Genomic DNA, 11,224 nt, shown 5'->3' with positions numbered 1-11,224 from the left:
CCAGAATCCAGTCCAGGATACCATATGGCACTGAGATGTCCTTTCTTCTTACCATTCTCTGGTCTGTGATTTCTCACTCTCTCCTTGTTTGGATGACCTTGGCAGTTTTGAAGAGTACTTTCAGTTATTTGTAAAGTGTCCCTCAATTTGGATTTGTCTAGTGTTTTTTTCATTATTAAAATGGAGTTGAGGGTTTCAATGTTCAAGTTTGTTTTATGGTTCAGTTTCTGGTTCACGTATAGAATAATAATATATATAATATTTATATATATACATATGTGTGTGTATATATATCTATATTATATATTGATATTTATAGATATATAGATCTTGGATGTTCATTGTTTACTTGAGAAAAACATGAATTATACTGTTGTTTATTGAGGTGCCCATAAATGTCAATTAGATCAATCATGTGTGTGTTGGGGGGTGGGGGTGTGTGTAGTGGTGGTGTTTCTAGGCAGGGTCTCACTGTCGCAATCCTCCTGGCTCAGACTCCCAGGAATTTGGAACTACAGGTATGTATAACTATTATTTAGTGAGACCAGGAATCAAACCCAAGCTTCCCAACTGACTTCACCTGCTAAGCAGCATGTGCTAGAACATTTTCAGTTCTACTGAACACAGGAAGTATTGCCCTTCTTTATGTCTTCTTTGTGGTTAATGTAACCTGTGCAGTGTCCAGCACAGCTGGACCTTAGATCATTTTTTTTCTTTGCCATTTGTGAGTTGAATTATGTCTTTATTATTGGATTTTATCTTCTACATTGATTCATTAATTACATACATTACTGTTTTTATCTTGAAGTGATTTCTCTAAGGTTTTGTGCATTTTTTAAAAAAATGCTAAGTCTGGGGCCAGTGGGTAGCACAATGGTTAAAGGCACTGGATTCCCACATGGCTGACCAGGTTTGAGTTCCAGACCTGGCAGTTTTCTTTCTTGCTTCCCCTTTCCCTCTCTTCTCTTTCTCTGTCTCTTTATGGTCAAATTAAAGAAATAATAATAACAAATGGAATTAATTAAATAAATTATTACTAAAAAAGTGCTAAGTCTATCTTGAGATAATATTACTTCATTTCTCATGTAAAGACCCTACAGTAGTATATTTATAATTTCTCCCTTGTATCTTTTGTGCCATATTTGTCATACTTTTATATATTCTATAAACTCACATATTATTATAATTTTTCTTTATATACGCAGTTGTCTTTTAAATAAATTAAAAATAAGGAAAATATTTTCTTAAACCTCCACCTATTCCACTACCAAAGTCCCCATCTCTTTGTGCAGGTACAAGTTCCTGACCTGTATCATACTCCTTCTGCCCTGAAGAACTTCCTTTTTCCTTTACATGCTATATAAGCTATATCTGATGGTCATTAGTAGCCAGTAATTCTGGAAGTTTTTGTTGTTCTGAAGAGATCAAGTTTTTGTTGTTCTGAAGAGATCTCTTTCACACACACACACACACACACACACACATATATATATTCACATATATCTTTACAGTGTACATTTCTTTTTCTATTATGAATCCATGCATATCAGCCAAGACAAAGACATTAATATATACATTATCATCAGCAAATAGCTTCCATTTTTTTGTCAATTAAATATACTTTTACTTTTTTTCTTTTTCCCCTTTCACCTCCCTCCTTCCCATACTAAATTTTTTTTCACAGTTTAATTGATTCACACAAGATATTACTTAAACTAAATGTACGAACAAAGCTAAAATCTAGTAACAAGCGCACTGTAATTTTCTTCTGAAATATTTTTTCCTCTCTCCATTCCCCCTTTTACTGAAGAGAGCCATAAACTAACTTTTTTCTTTCACATTTGAAGAATACGTTCCCTGGGTAAAAAATTCTAGTTTGAACAAGTATTTTTCTTTGCACTTTAAATATGGCACTCCAATGTCTTTGGCCTACCTGTTTTCTGATGAGATGTCTTCTCTAATTCCTATGCTTGTTCTTCTGTAGGTAATGTGATTTTTTTTTCCTCCAACACTCTTTAAGATGTTTTCTTTGTCTTTGGTTTTTAACATTTTAAGTTTTACATGTCTAGGTGTGGAGTTTTGGTATCTGTCTATTGTTGACATTTCTCAGCTTCTTGGATCTACAGTATGGTATCTTTTCATTAATTTTGGAAATTTCTTACCCATTATATCTTCAACTTTTTTCTGATTAGTTTTCTCTGTTGCCTTCTGGGATTCCAGCTATATATCTAGTAGATTAATTGTTTAGTAATAGTTCGCAGCTTTTGGATTTTTTACTCTCCTTCCTGTTTCTGTTTTGTTTTCTTCTTCTTTTCTTTTCTCTCCTTTTTTGTTTTCTTGCTCTATTTTCTCTTTGAGTTTCAGTTTGGTAAATTTCTATTTACCTGTCTTTAAATTCAATAATTCTTTCTTCAGCTTTATGAAGTTTACTATGAAGTCAGCTGAAGGCATTTTTTTGATTCTGTTACTGTGGGGATTTTTTAATTTTTTCTTACACTATTATTTTATACTTTTCATTTTTCCACTGAAATAATCTGTCTGATCTTGCATGTAGTCTAACTTTTCCAGTAGAGCTTTTAACATATTGATCATATTTATTTTAAATTCACTTTGTGAGAGTTCCAATATCTAGGCCATATCTTAGCCTGGCTTAATCATTATTTTGTCTCTTCACTCAGTGTTTCCCTTGCCTTTTTGTATGACTTGTAAGTTATTGCTGAAGTTAGACATGTCTTCGACAGTAGGTTCTAAAGTAAGTATTTTTTTAAATGCTCGAAGATGAACATGCTCTTTGTTCTGGTAGATACTGGAGGGGTGGGTGGTGGAGATAAGGGCATGTTAATCTACTTAGGTATAGAGCTGTGTCTGATTTTGTGGTTGTTAGGATTACACTAAGTGCATCCCAGATTTCAAATTTCTCTAGTGGGGCCAAGTTGCTCTAGCACACAGGTTGCACCACTGCTTGGATGGCGAGATGCCACATAGGAGACAAGGGTTCAGTTCCTGGGCCAAACTAAACACACTGGGCATGGTTGTACATGCCTGAAACTCTAGCAAATTCAAAAAATGGCACGAGAGAATCAAAATAGTGAGACTCTATCAAGATTATCTGTCTCTTTCCTTTCCCCCTCTTTTTCCTCCCTCTCTCTCATGGTCCTTTCCTCTCTTTCTATTAAAGGAAAAAAATCCTATCAATACCTGTGTTTAATGTGCACATTAACTTTTCAAAACGTCTCCCTTATCTGCTTTAGTGTCTTTATTTTGCATTATTCTCAAGAGAGAAACTTTCTGTTACAACTCTCTCAGTTATATGTCATTTGTTTTTGGTGCTTGTGAGCATAGTGGGATAGGGCTAAGAGAGAGACATTTATGATTCTGATTTAGTCTTACTCTTTTTTTTTAGTGTACGTGTGTGTGTGTGTGTGTGTGTGTGTGTATGTGTGTGTGTGGTATAATATTTTAGAAAGAGTCTCATTGTATTGCAATTAGCCTCAACCTGCCACAGCCTCCCAAGTAGCTGGAACTATAGGCACATAGCACCGTGCCTGGCTCTTTCAGACAGGGTCTCACTCTCTCACCCACACTGGCCATAGCTCAAGCTCAGTATTATTCTCTTTCAGTCTCCTGAGAACATGGGACTATGAGAATGTGCCACTGCATCCAGCTTTTTTTATTTTATTTTATTTTATTTTACTTTCTTTATTAATGTTGGCCAAGAATCCACAATGGGCCTCTCCCATGTTGCCTCAGTATGCAAAGCAGCAAGAGCCAGTCTAAATGACCATGACTGGGCCTCAGTCTCCTTCTTAATCAGACATTGTGAACCTGAGTCACAACTGAGACTGTGACTGTCACAAGTGTCCCCTCCCTTCCTCCAGGTTTGCTGGACCAAACATACATGACTGCTCCTTCCCCAGAGTAGACATTTTCATTTGTCCTATTTCCTGCCCCAGGATGCAATGGGTTTTCACAAGTGATCTTATGCTACAGTGTTTGTTGCTCTTCCTCCCACAGTTAAAGAATTTGTCCATATGGAAGACTGAGGATAAGAGTATGGGCAGTTTCAAAGTGGCTACTTTTCCTTCCTCAGCTACTAAAAGGAATGAATACCTTCATGTCTATGGCCCAGAGACTTTATTCTACCATGGTAGGCCATATCCAACATTAGCTATTTGTTTAAGACCTCTAGGTGATTACTAGCTTATATATCATCCTACATCGCCTACCCCATGTAAACAATTCAATGTTCAGGTCCTATTTCTTACTGCAGGTACCTGTTTCTCTTCAGATTTCATGTTTCCTATTGCCCTGAGACATCATCAATTTACAGCTTTGTAAGAGTGGAAATCATGCTCTTTTCTGGGCTTTACATTTCAAGCTGAAACCAAAAGTTATCCTTACACTTATTACGTGCATACAAATCATGAAAAGCTAGACTACGCTCTGCTCCTTCTCTTCTATCACTCCCCCTCATGACTTTTCGTTCAGTACCCTCAGCTGTTTTACCTCTATTTTTGGAGTGAAGGAAACTTATTAACCCTAAATTCTAGAATAACTATATGGAACGAGGATTGGCAAACTTCTGCCCATGGTCAAAATTCAATCTGCCTCTTATTTTTTGTTGACCCATGGATTAAGAATGACTTTTATATTTTGAAATATTTATAAAAACCGAAACAAAGTAGAGCATGCAACTGTGACCATATGTGGCCCACAAAGCCTGTATAAGTGTGTCACACATATACATACACACAAACACACCCACACACACATATATATAACTGAGCTGCAAATGCAATGATCAGGATTTTAGGAGGCATGGACAAAAATATAACAACTTAAGTCTACTAAGATTCTTTTGCATAGGAGCATCAAGAGGATTTATGAACATACGTTGCTCCCATAAGGTAACTTTTCCAAAATAAATGTCTCTGAATTTCTAGGAAATGTGAACTTTGGGAAGGAAAGCTGTCCTTTAGGTGAAGAGTTTATTAAAACTCCCGAAGGAACAAAATTAGAAATTCTTCAGTAAACCAAATAAGTCTTCCATATAGATGAATACAGACTAGCTTATGTTAGCCCAGATGTAAAATAAGATGAAATTTGAATATGAGTCATATTTCCATAAATATTATAATACCATCACTGTAAAAGTATTCATGAGCAAAGCCAGAAAATGTAGTATAGAAAGAGAATGAGTAAAAAGTTGTTGCAGAATCTCAGGAAAGGGAAAACTAAGGGAGACTATAGAAGTTCATTTCATGACAGAAAATTCATCAAGAGGTCGTTGCAATTATTAATGATTAGACACTAAATAGATAGTAAAGGTTTTTGAGAAGATTATAAAGAAATTATGAATTGATATCTTAGTCTGTGCTGCTACAACAAAATACCTGAGACTGGGCAACTTAGACAGTAGGAATTTATTTTTTAGTTCTGGAGGCTGGAAAGCCAGTATCAAGTAGCTCGTAGATGCTGTATCTGATGAGGGTCGCTCTCTGCTTCTAAGGTGCCACCTTATGAGGACAGACAATGATAAACATGCTCTGTGAGACAAACCCAAATGGGACAGTTCCTAGGTCAAGTCTTCAGACCTTCCTGAGTATTTCAGGCATGTTTTGCCCATGATTTGGGGATGTCTGAAGGCTGGGAGTGGGTCATGGTGTCAGGATCCTTTTGAGGAGAATACCTGTCTCTTTCTTTCTCTTTTTTTTTTTAAGCATAAGCAAATACATTTTTTAAAGTATAGGACCTTATACAGGCACTATTCTCCAGAGAGGACAATGTTTCCTCACATGGTGGGAGGATGAAGTGTAAAAAGGTAAAAAAGTTCTATCCAGTTCTCTTATAAGGCACTAATTACATCCATTAAAATGCTATACCCTCATTGCCTAACCACCTGCTAAAGGCCCCACCTGTTAATACTGGTGGATTAGAGATTAATTTTCAGCATGAATTTGGAAGAGATGCAAACATTTGACTATAGGAACAGATGGTTCTTGGGGGGTTTTTTTGTTGGTTTTTTTTGTTTGTTTGTTTGTTTGTTTGAGACGTTTTTGCTATAGGGTGCACTTACCAGAAAGAAAGAGAGAGACAGAGAGACAGAAAGCAAAAAATCACCCCCTGGGGGGGATGGCCATGCTACAACCCCGTCTCCTCTCAGGATCTTGGGCACACATGCACACACGCCCAGCGTGAGTTTAAGCCACCGGGTCCAGGACTCAAACCGCGTTTTACTACATGGGAGTCCAGCAACATAGCCATTATGCTAACTGCTGGACCCAGGAATAGATGGTTCTTTTAACATGTGACTCTTTCACTCAGGCTGAGGGAGCAGCAAATGAAGTCATGTTCAACATTAATAGAGTGGAAAACTACTAAGAAAGGCTGGAGATTTTAAAACAAGATGATTTTAGAAATAAATTTACAAAAGAATTCATTGTTATATGAACCATATATGTATGAACTAATTTTGTTTAGGTATATAAATTTTTTAATTATACTGTTCTCTCTATGAATATTTTAGAAACAGTCATGTTCCAAATGGTTCTTGAAACATTAAGGGCCATTTATAAGTCCTGTAAGAAATTTATACTTTTTCCTTTAATATTTTTCATTAATTTTTTTATGAAAAGTAGTAGTGCCCAGTTACTTAATTTTACTCACATATTTAATTCCTAATACAAATAAATTACTTTCTTTAAGCAAATCCACACTAAATATTTACTATTTTTCATCACTAGGAATTTTTTAAAGTATCTCTGGCCTTAAGAGTACAATTGATTATATAATGTAAATATGTTTACTTAAACAACAATAAACCTGTAGCCTCCTTTTTCCAAACATGTGAAAGATAACTCTAGTTAAGGAAAAGAAAACATAGGGCTCACAAGATTCAGTTATTGACCTGAAAGAGTTGGTTGGGTTAACAGAAGAGAGGAAGAAAGAAAAAAAAAAAAAAAAGGAAGGTAACGTCCTGAGACTTGGGATCTATTTCTACTCCATGATTTCATTCATTTACTAAAAAATTTCCATCACCTAGTCTATAAAAGGCACTAAGATGATGTGTTAGAAATGGAAGTGGGTACCTTTGTGGACTCCCTACCTGGAAAAACAATGATAATACCAGATAGAAAGTGGAAGGAGAATAAGGAAAACCTAAATTGTAAATTACAAATGTTACAACAGTTCAGAAGAAACAGAAAATTAAACTGCTTCCCATTTATGGGAGATAGGCAGAGGTTGAACAATGGAACTTATGGGTGGTCAGGTATAAAAGGAATAAACTGTGGTGCTAATACTTAGACTAACAGGGTTTTTAAATCAGCAGAAGTTAAGTGAAACTAGAGGGACTCAACATTAGAGGTGCAGCTAGGTATTAATTAAGGACATAAAGAGTTCAGACTATTTGAGGCAATTGGAAGTTACCAACATTTTGAACGAGGGTGTTGGATGTCAGTCAGAACTGGGGTTCAGGAAGAAGAGCCTGGTCAGAATAATTGATGGCAGGAGACTGGAGGCTCAGAGACCTGCAGTAGGAAGAAGAAGTGCAAACAGATGAGATGATCTAAGGTGATCAAGTGTAGACACAAACGAAACAATCAGAAAAAGATAGAAAGGAGAGACATAAAACTAGTCATTCTTGCCCTTGGCTGCTCTTCAGAATTACAGTATTTTTGAAATGCAGATGAATAGTAAGAGAAAGAAACAAGAATTTTGCAGAAAAGAAGCAAGAATGACTGGGATACATAAGGAAAGATATTAGTCTCATTAGTTATGAGGCAAATGCAAATAAAAATCACTATGCAATATTACTTTACATCCTCAAAGTTAAAAGACAAAACATGGGTGGTGTCTTAACCTATTCCTGCTTCTATAACAAAATTCCACAGTCTGAGCCATTTATAAATATTAGAAATTCGTTCCCCTCAGTCCTAGAAGCTGAGATGCCCAAGATGGAGGTGCTGACAAATTCAGTGTCTGCTGAGGGATGCTCTTTCTGCTTCCAAGATGGCACATTTTTACTGTATCCTCAGGAGGAGTCAAATACTACCTCACGTGGTCAAAGGAATGGAGAGCAAAGACTCTAGTCCCCACCTCCCTCCATCCATTCTAGACGGACACTAGTCCCATTCATGAGGGAAGAGCCTTCATGACCTAATTATCCCCAAAAGTATTCAATCCTCAATACTTTTACCTTGGGGTTTAAATTCTAATATATGAATTTTGGAGGACATATACATTCAATCCATAGAGTAAAGGTATAGGTACAGAACAGATCAAATTCTCATACATGATTGTGGGAGTATAGTGAAACAACCATATTGGGGGAAAAAAAATCTCTGCATTATTTTTCAAAGTTTGGAAGGAAAAAATAAAGGTACATTATATAGTCCAGCAATTCCACTCCTAGACATATATGCTAGAGTCATTATTTAATATGTGCTATGCCTGGACAAAAATAAATTAATAAAACTTAAAAAAAATAAAAACAAACACTGGAAACAATCCAAATATCCATCCAAAGGAGAGTGGATGAATAAATTAGACCATAGTCATCAGTAGGGTACTACCAATGCAGGAGCCACAGCTGCAGACATCAGCATGGATGAATCTCAGAACCATAAGAGATAATAAAAAGGCGGCGGAAAGTCCAACGGCCTGAGGAGCAACATGCCTAAGTTTCGTTGTGACTACTGTGATATATGCCTCACCCACGATTCTCCATCCATGAGAAAAACACACTGCAGTGGTAGGAAACACAAAGAGAATGTATGGAAGAAGAACAGGCTCAAAGCCCGATTGACAAAACAACCGCTGCCTTTCAACAAGGGGAGAGACCTCCTACTCCATTCTCTGCTCCTCCTCCTGCAGGGGAGATGAGCCCACCTCCCCTGAGTCTCCCAGGTCCTCCTCGCCCTGGCATGATGCCAGCACCCCATATGGGGGGCCCTCCCATGATGCCAATGATGGGCCCTCCTCCTCCTGGGATGATGCCAGTAGGACCTGCTCCTGGAATGAGGCCACCCATGAGAGGCCACATGCCCATGATGCCTGGGCCCCCAGTGATGAGACCTCCTGCCCAGCCCATGATGGTGCCCACTCGGCCAGGAATGACTTGGCCAGATAGATAAGGATGAAGGGAGGCTTCTTTATGTCAGCTTGATATTAACTTTATATTAACTTCACCAGGAGGTCATGGTGCTGTGACTCTGGGTGTTTTCTAACAGCATGTCAAGGAATCCTATCAAAAAAAATTTAAAATAAGAGTAGTTTTGGAGGAGAGAAGTGAGACGAAAAAGTGCAGTTTTCATTTGTATTGTGAAATGTGAAAATAATAAAATTGCCAACTGTTTTAGTTTTAAAAAAAAGAGATAGTAAAAAGGCAAGTCACGGTTTACATAAAAGAATGATAATGTTTATATAAAGTTCAAACAAAAAAATAGACCATCTATTATTTAGGAAGGCACATACCTATAAGAAAACCTAAGGAAAAAGTAAATATAATATTCAGAATAGAAATTACCTTGATGGGAAGGATAAGGAAAATGATAGACCAAGAATACATAAGTGGTATCAGTTATATTGACGGTGTTCTTTTCTTTGTCTTTCTTTCTTTCTTTCTTTCTTTCTTTCTTTCTTTTTTTTTTTGAGTTGGGTGGTAAACAGTCTTTTCTTAATATTTATACCTATTATTTTAGTTTACATTTCCACTTATTTTTCAATATCTGTGCAACTTTCAGAATCTAAAAAATGTCTATTTATCCCCCCAACATATCCAGGAACATCTTTCAGGTAGCATTTTTAAAAGGTTTATCATGTGACTCTCACATATACCAGGGATGAGAACCACTATATTATGCAGGGAAAACTGGCAGGAAATCAACAATGTCAGGTTGTGCGATAAAGAGTATAAAATGACATCCAATTTTGAGCTTCTTTTGTAGAAATACAAATGGGTACCATTAACCAAAATGGGAACTCAGAGGGAGAATGGGATGAAGGAGGAAGCTAAATAAAATGAAGTTAAGGTTCAAGAAACTAGATAAAGGGGGAATTTTTCAGGTAGTTTTCATAAAATGTAAAATTATTATTCATCTGAAGACAAGGACAAGAGAAAGTACTTACTGTATGTGGCAGCTTCCAACCTGAAGAATATTACAGCTATAGAATCTATGCTACTTTCCAGGAAAATGTAGCAACAAAGTGGTTAAATTGCTTTAAAGTTAAAGAGTTTTAAAATAAATCATAACGGAATTACAACTTTCCACACTTCCTAACTTTCCACCAAGGGATCTCCTTGTGCATATCTACATTGTAAGGGATAGTTGTTGCTATGGAAATTACTCTCTTGCATCCTCAAGCAAGTGTGAAAAGCTGGCTGTGTACAAATGACACGTCACTACACTTTCTAGGGCAGCATGAGCTGCCTTCCACTGTGCCTGACCGAGCTGTGGGGACAGCAGTCATCATTAGAGACAGAGTGCCCATCTTTTGTTCTGCACTCATCTCTCCTCAATGGATGCAGACAAGCTGTAGACTTGGCAAATCATTGCCAGTGTACCTCAAATTTTTAAAAGTTTCTTTATTTCTTCTATAAGTGAGGAGACAGCAACTGAACAATGTTTTGATGCCACAATCCAGCCCCAGCCTCAGCAGCCCCAGGTCATAGGTATATACATGCCTGACGTACTCAGAGAGGTCTCCAAACACAAACCCAGCACCTCCCATGTGTGTCAGCTTTGTAGAGCATTGAGTTTTACCACTGTGCCACCATCTAGTCCCCCTGAAATTCTTTTTTAAATTATTTATTTCATTTTATTTATTATTATCATTTTTTTTTTAATTTGCTATAGGGCACATGTGATCACCAGAGAGAGAGAAAGTGAGAAAGCAAGCGGCCAGGTCCAGGACTCCAATTGCAGTCAGCCATGTGAGAATCCAGTGCCTTAACTACCACACCACCGGCCCCTGAAATTTTCTTTACCAAAATTCCAGGTAACTGAATGGATTCCAAGGCTCTGAGGAAATATTTCCCCTGCTAGGAACTTCCAGGTAGCACTATTAAGCCTGACCTACTTTATAGAGATACCAACTAGTGTATTATCATTTTTTTTTTAATTTGCTATAGGGCACATGTGATCACCAGAGAGAGAGAAAGTGAGAAAGCAAGCGGCCAGGTCCAGGACTCCAATTGCAGTCAGCCATGTGAGAATCCAGTGCC

The 11,224-nt window shown here is 37.2% G+C and overlaps 1 pseudogene; it reads left to right on the top strand.

Moving 5' to 3' along the window:
• Positions 1-8,673: 8,673 nt before the first annotated feature.
• On the top strand, positions 8,674-9,134 carry LOC106734771 (U1 small nuclear ribonucleoprotein C pseudogene; annotated as a pseudogene).
• The last annotated feature ends 2,090 nt before the right edge of the window (positions 9,135-11,224 follow it).

Source organism: Tupaia chinensis, unplaced genomic scaffold (assembly GCF_000334495.1).
Source record: "Tupaia chinensis unplaced genomic scaffold, TupChi_1.0 Scaffold000215_1, whole genome shotgun sequence".
In the NCBI taxonomy this organism is placed as follows: Eukaryota; Metazoa; Chordata; class Mammalia; order Scandentia; family Tupaiidae; genus Tupaia; species Tupaia belangeri.
This window is presented reverse-complemented; position numbering and strand designations above follow the sequence as displayed.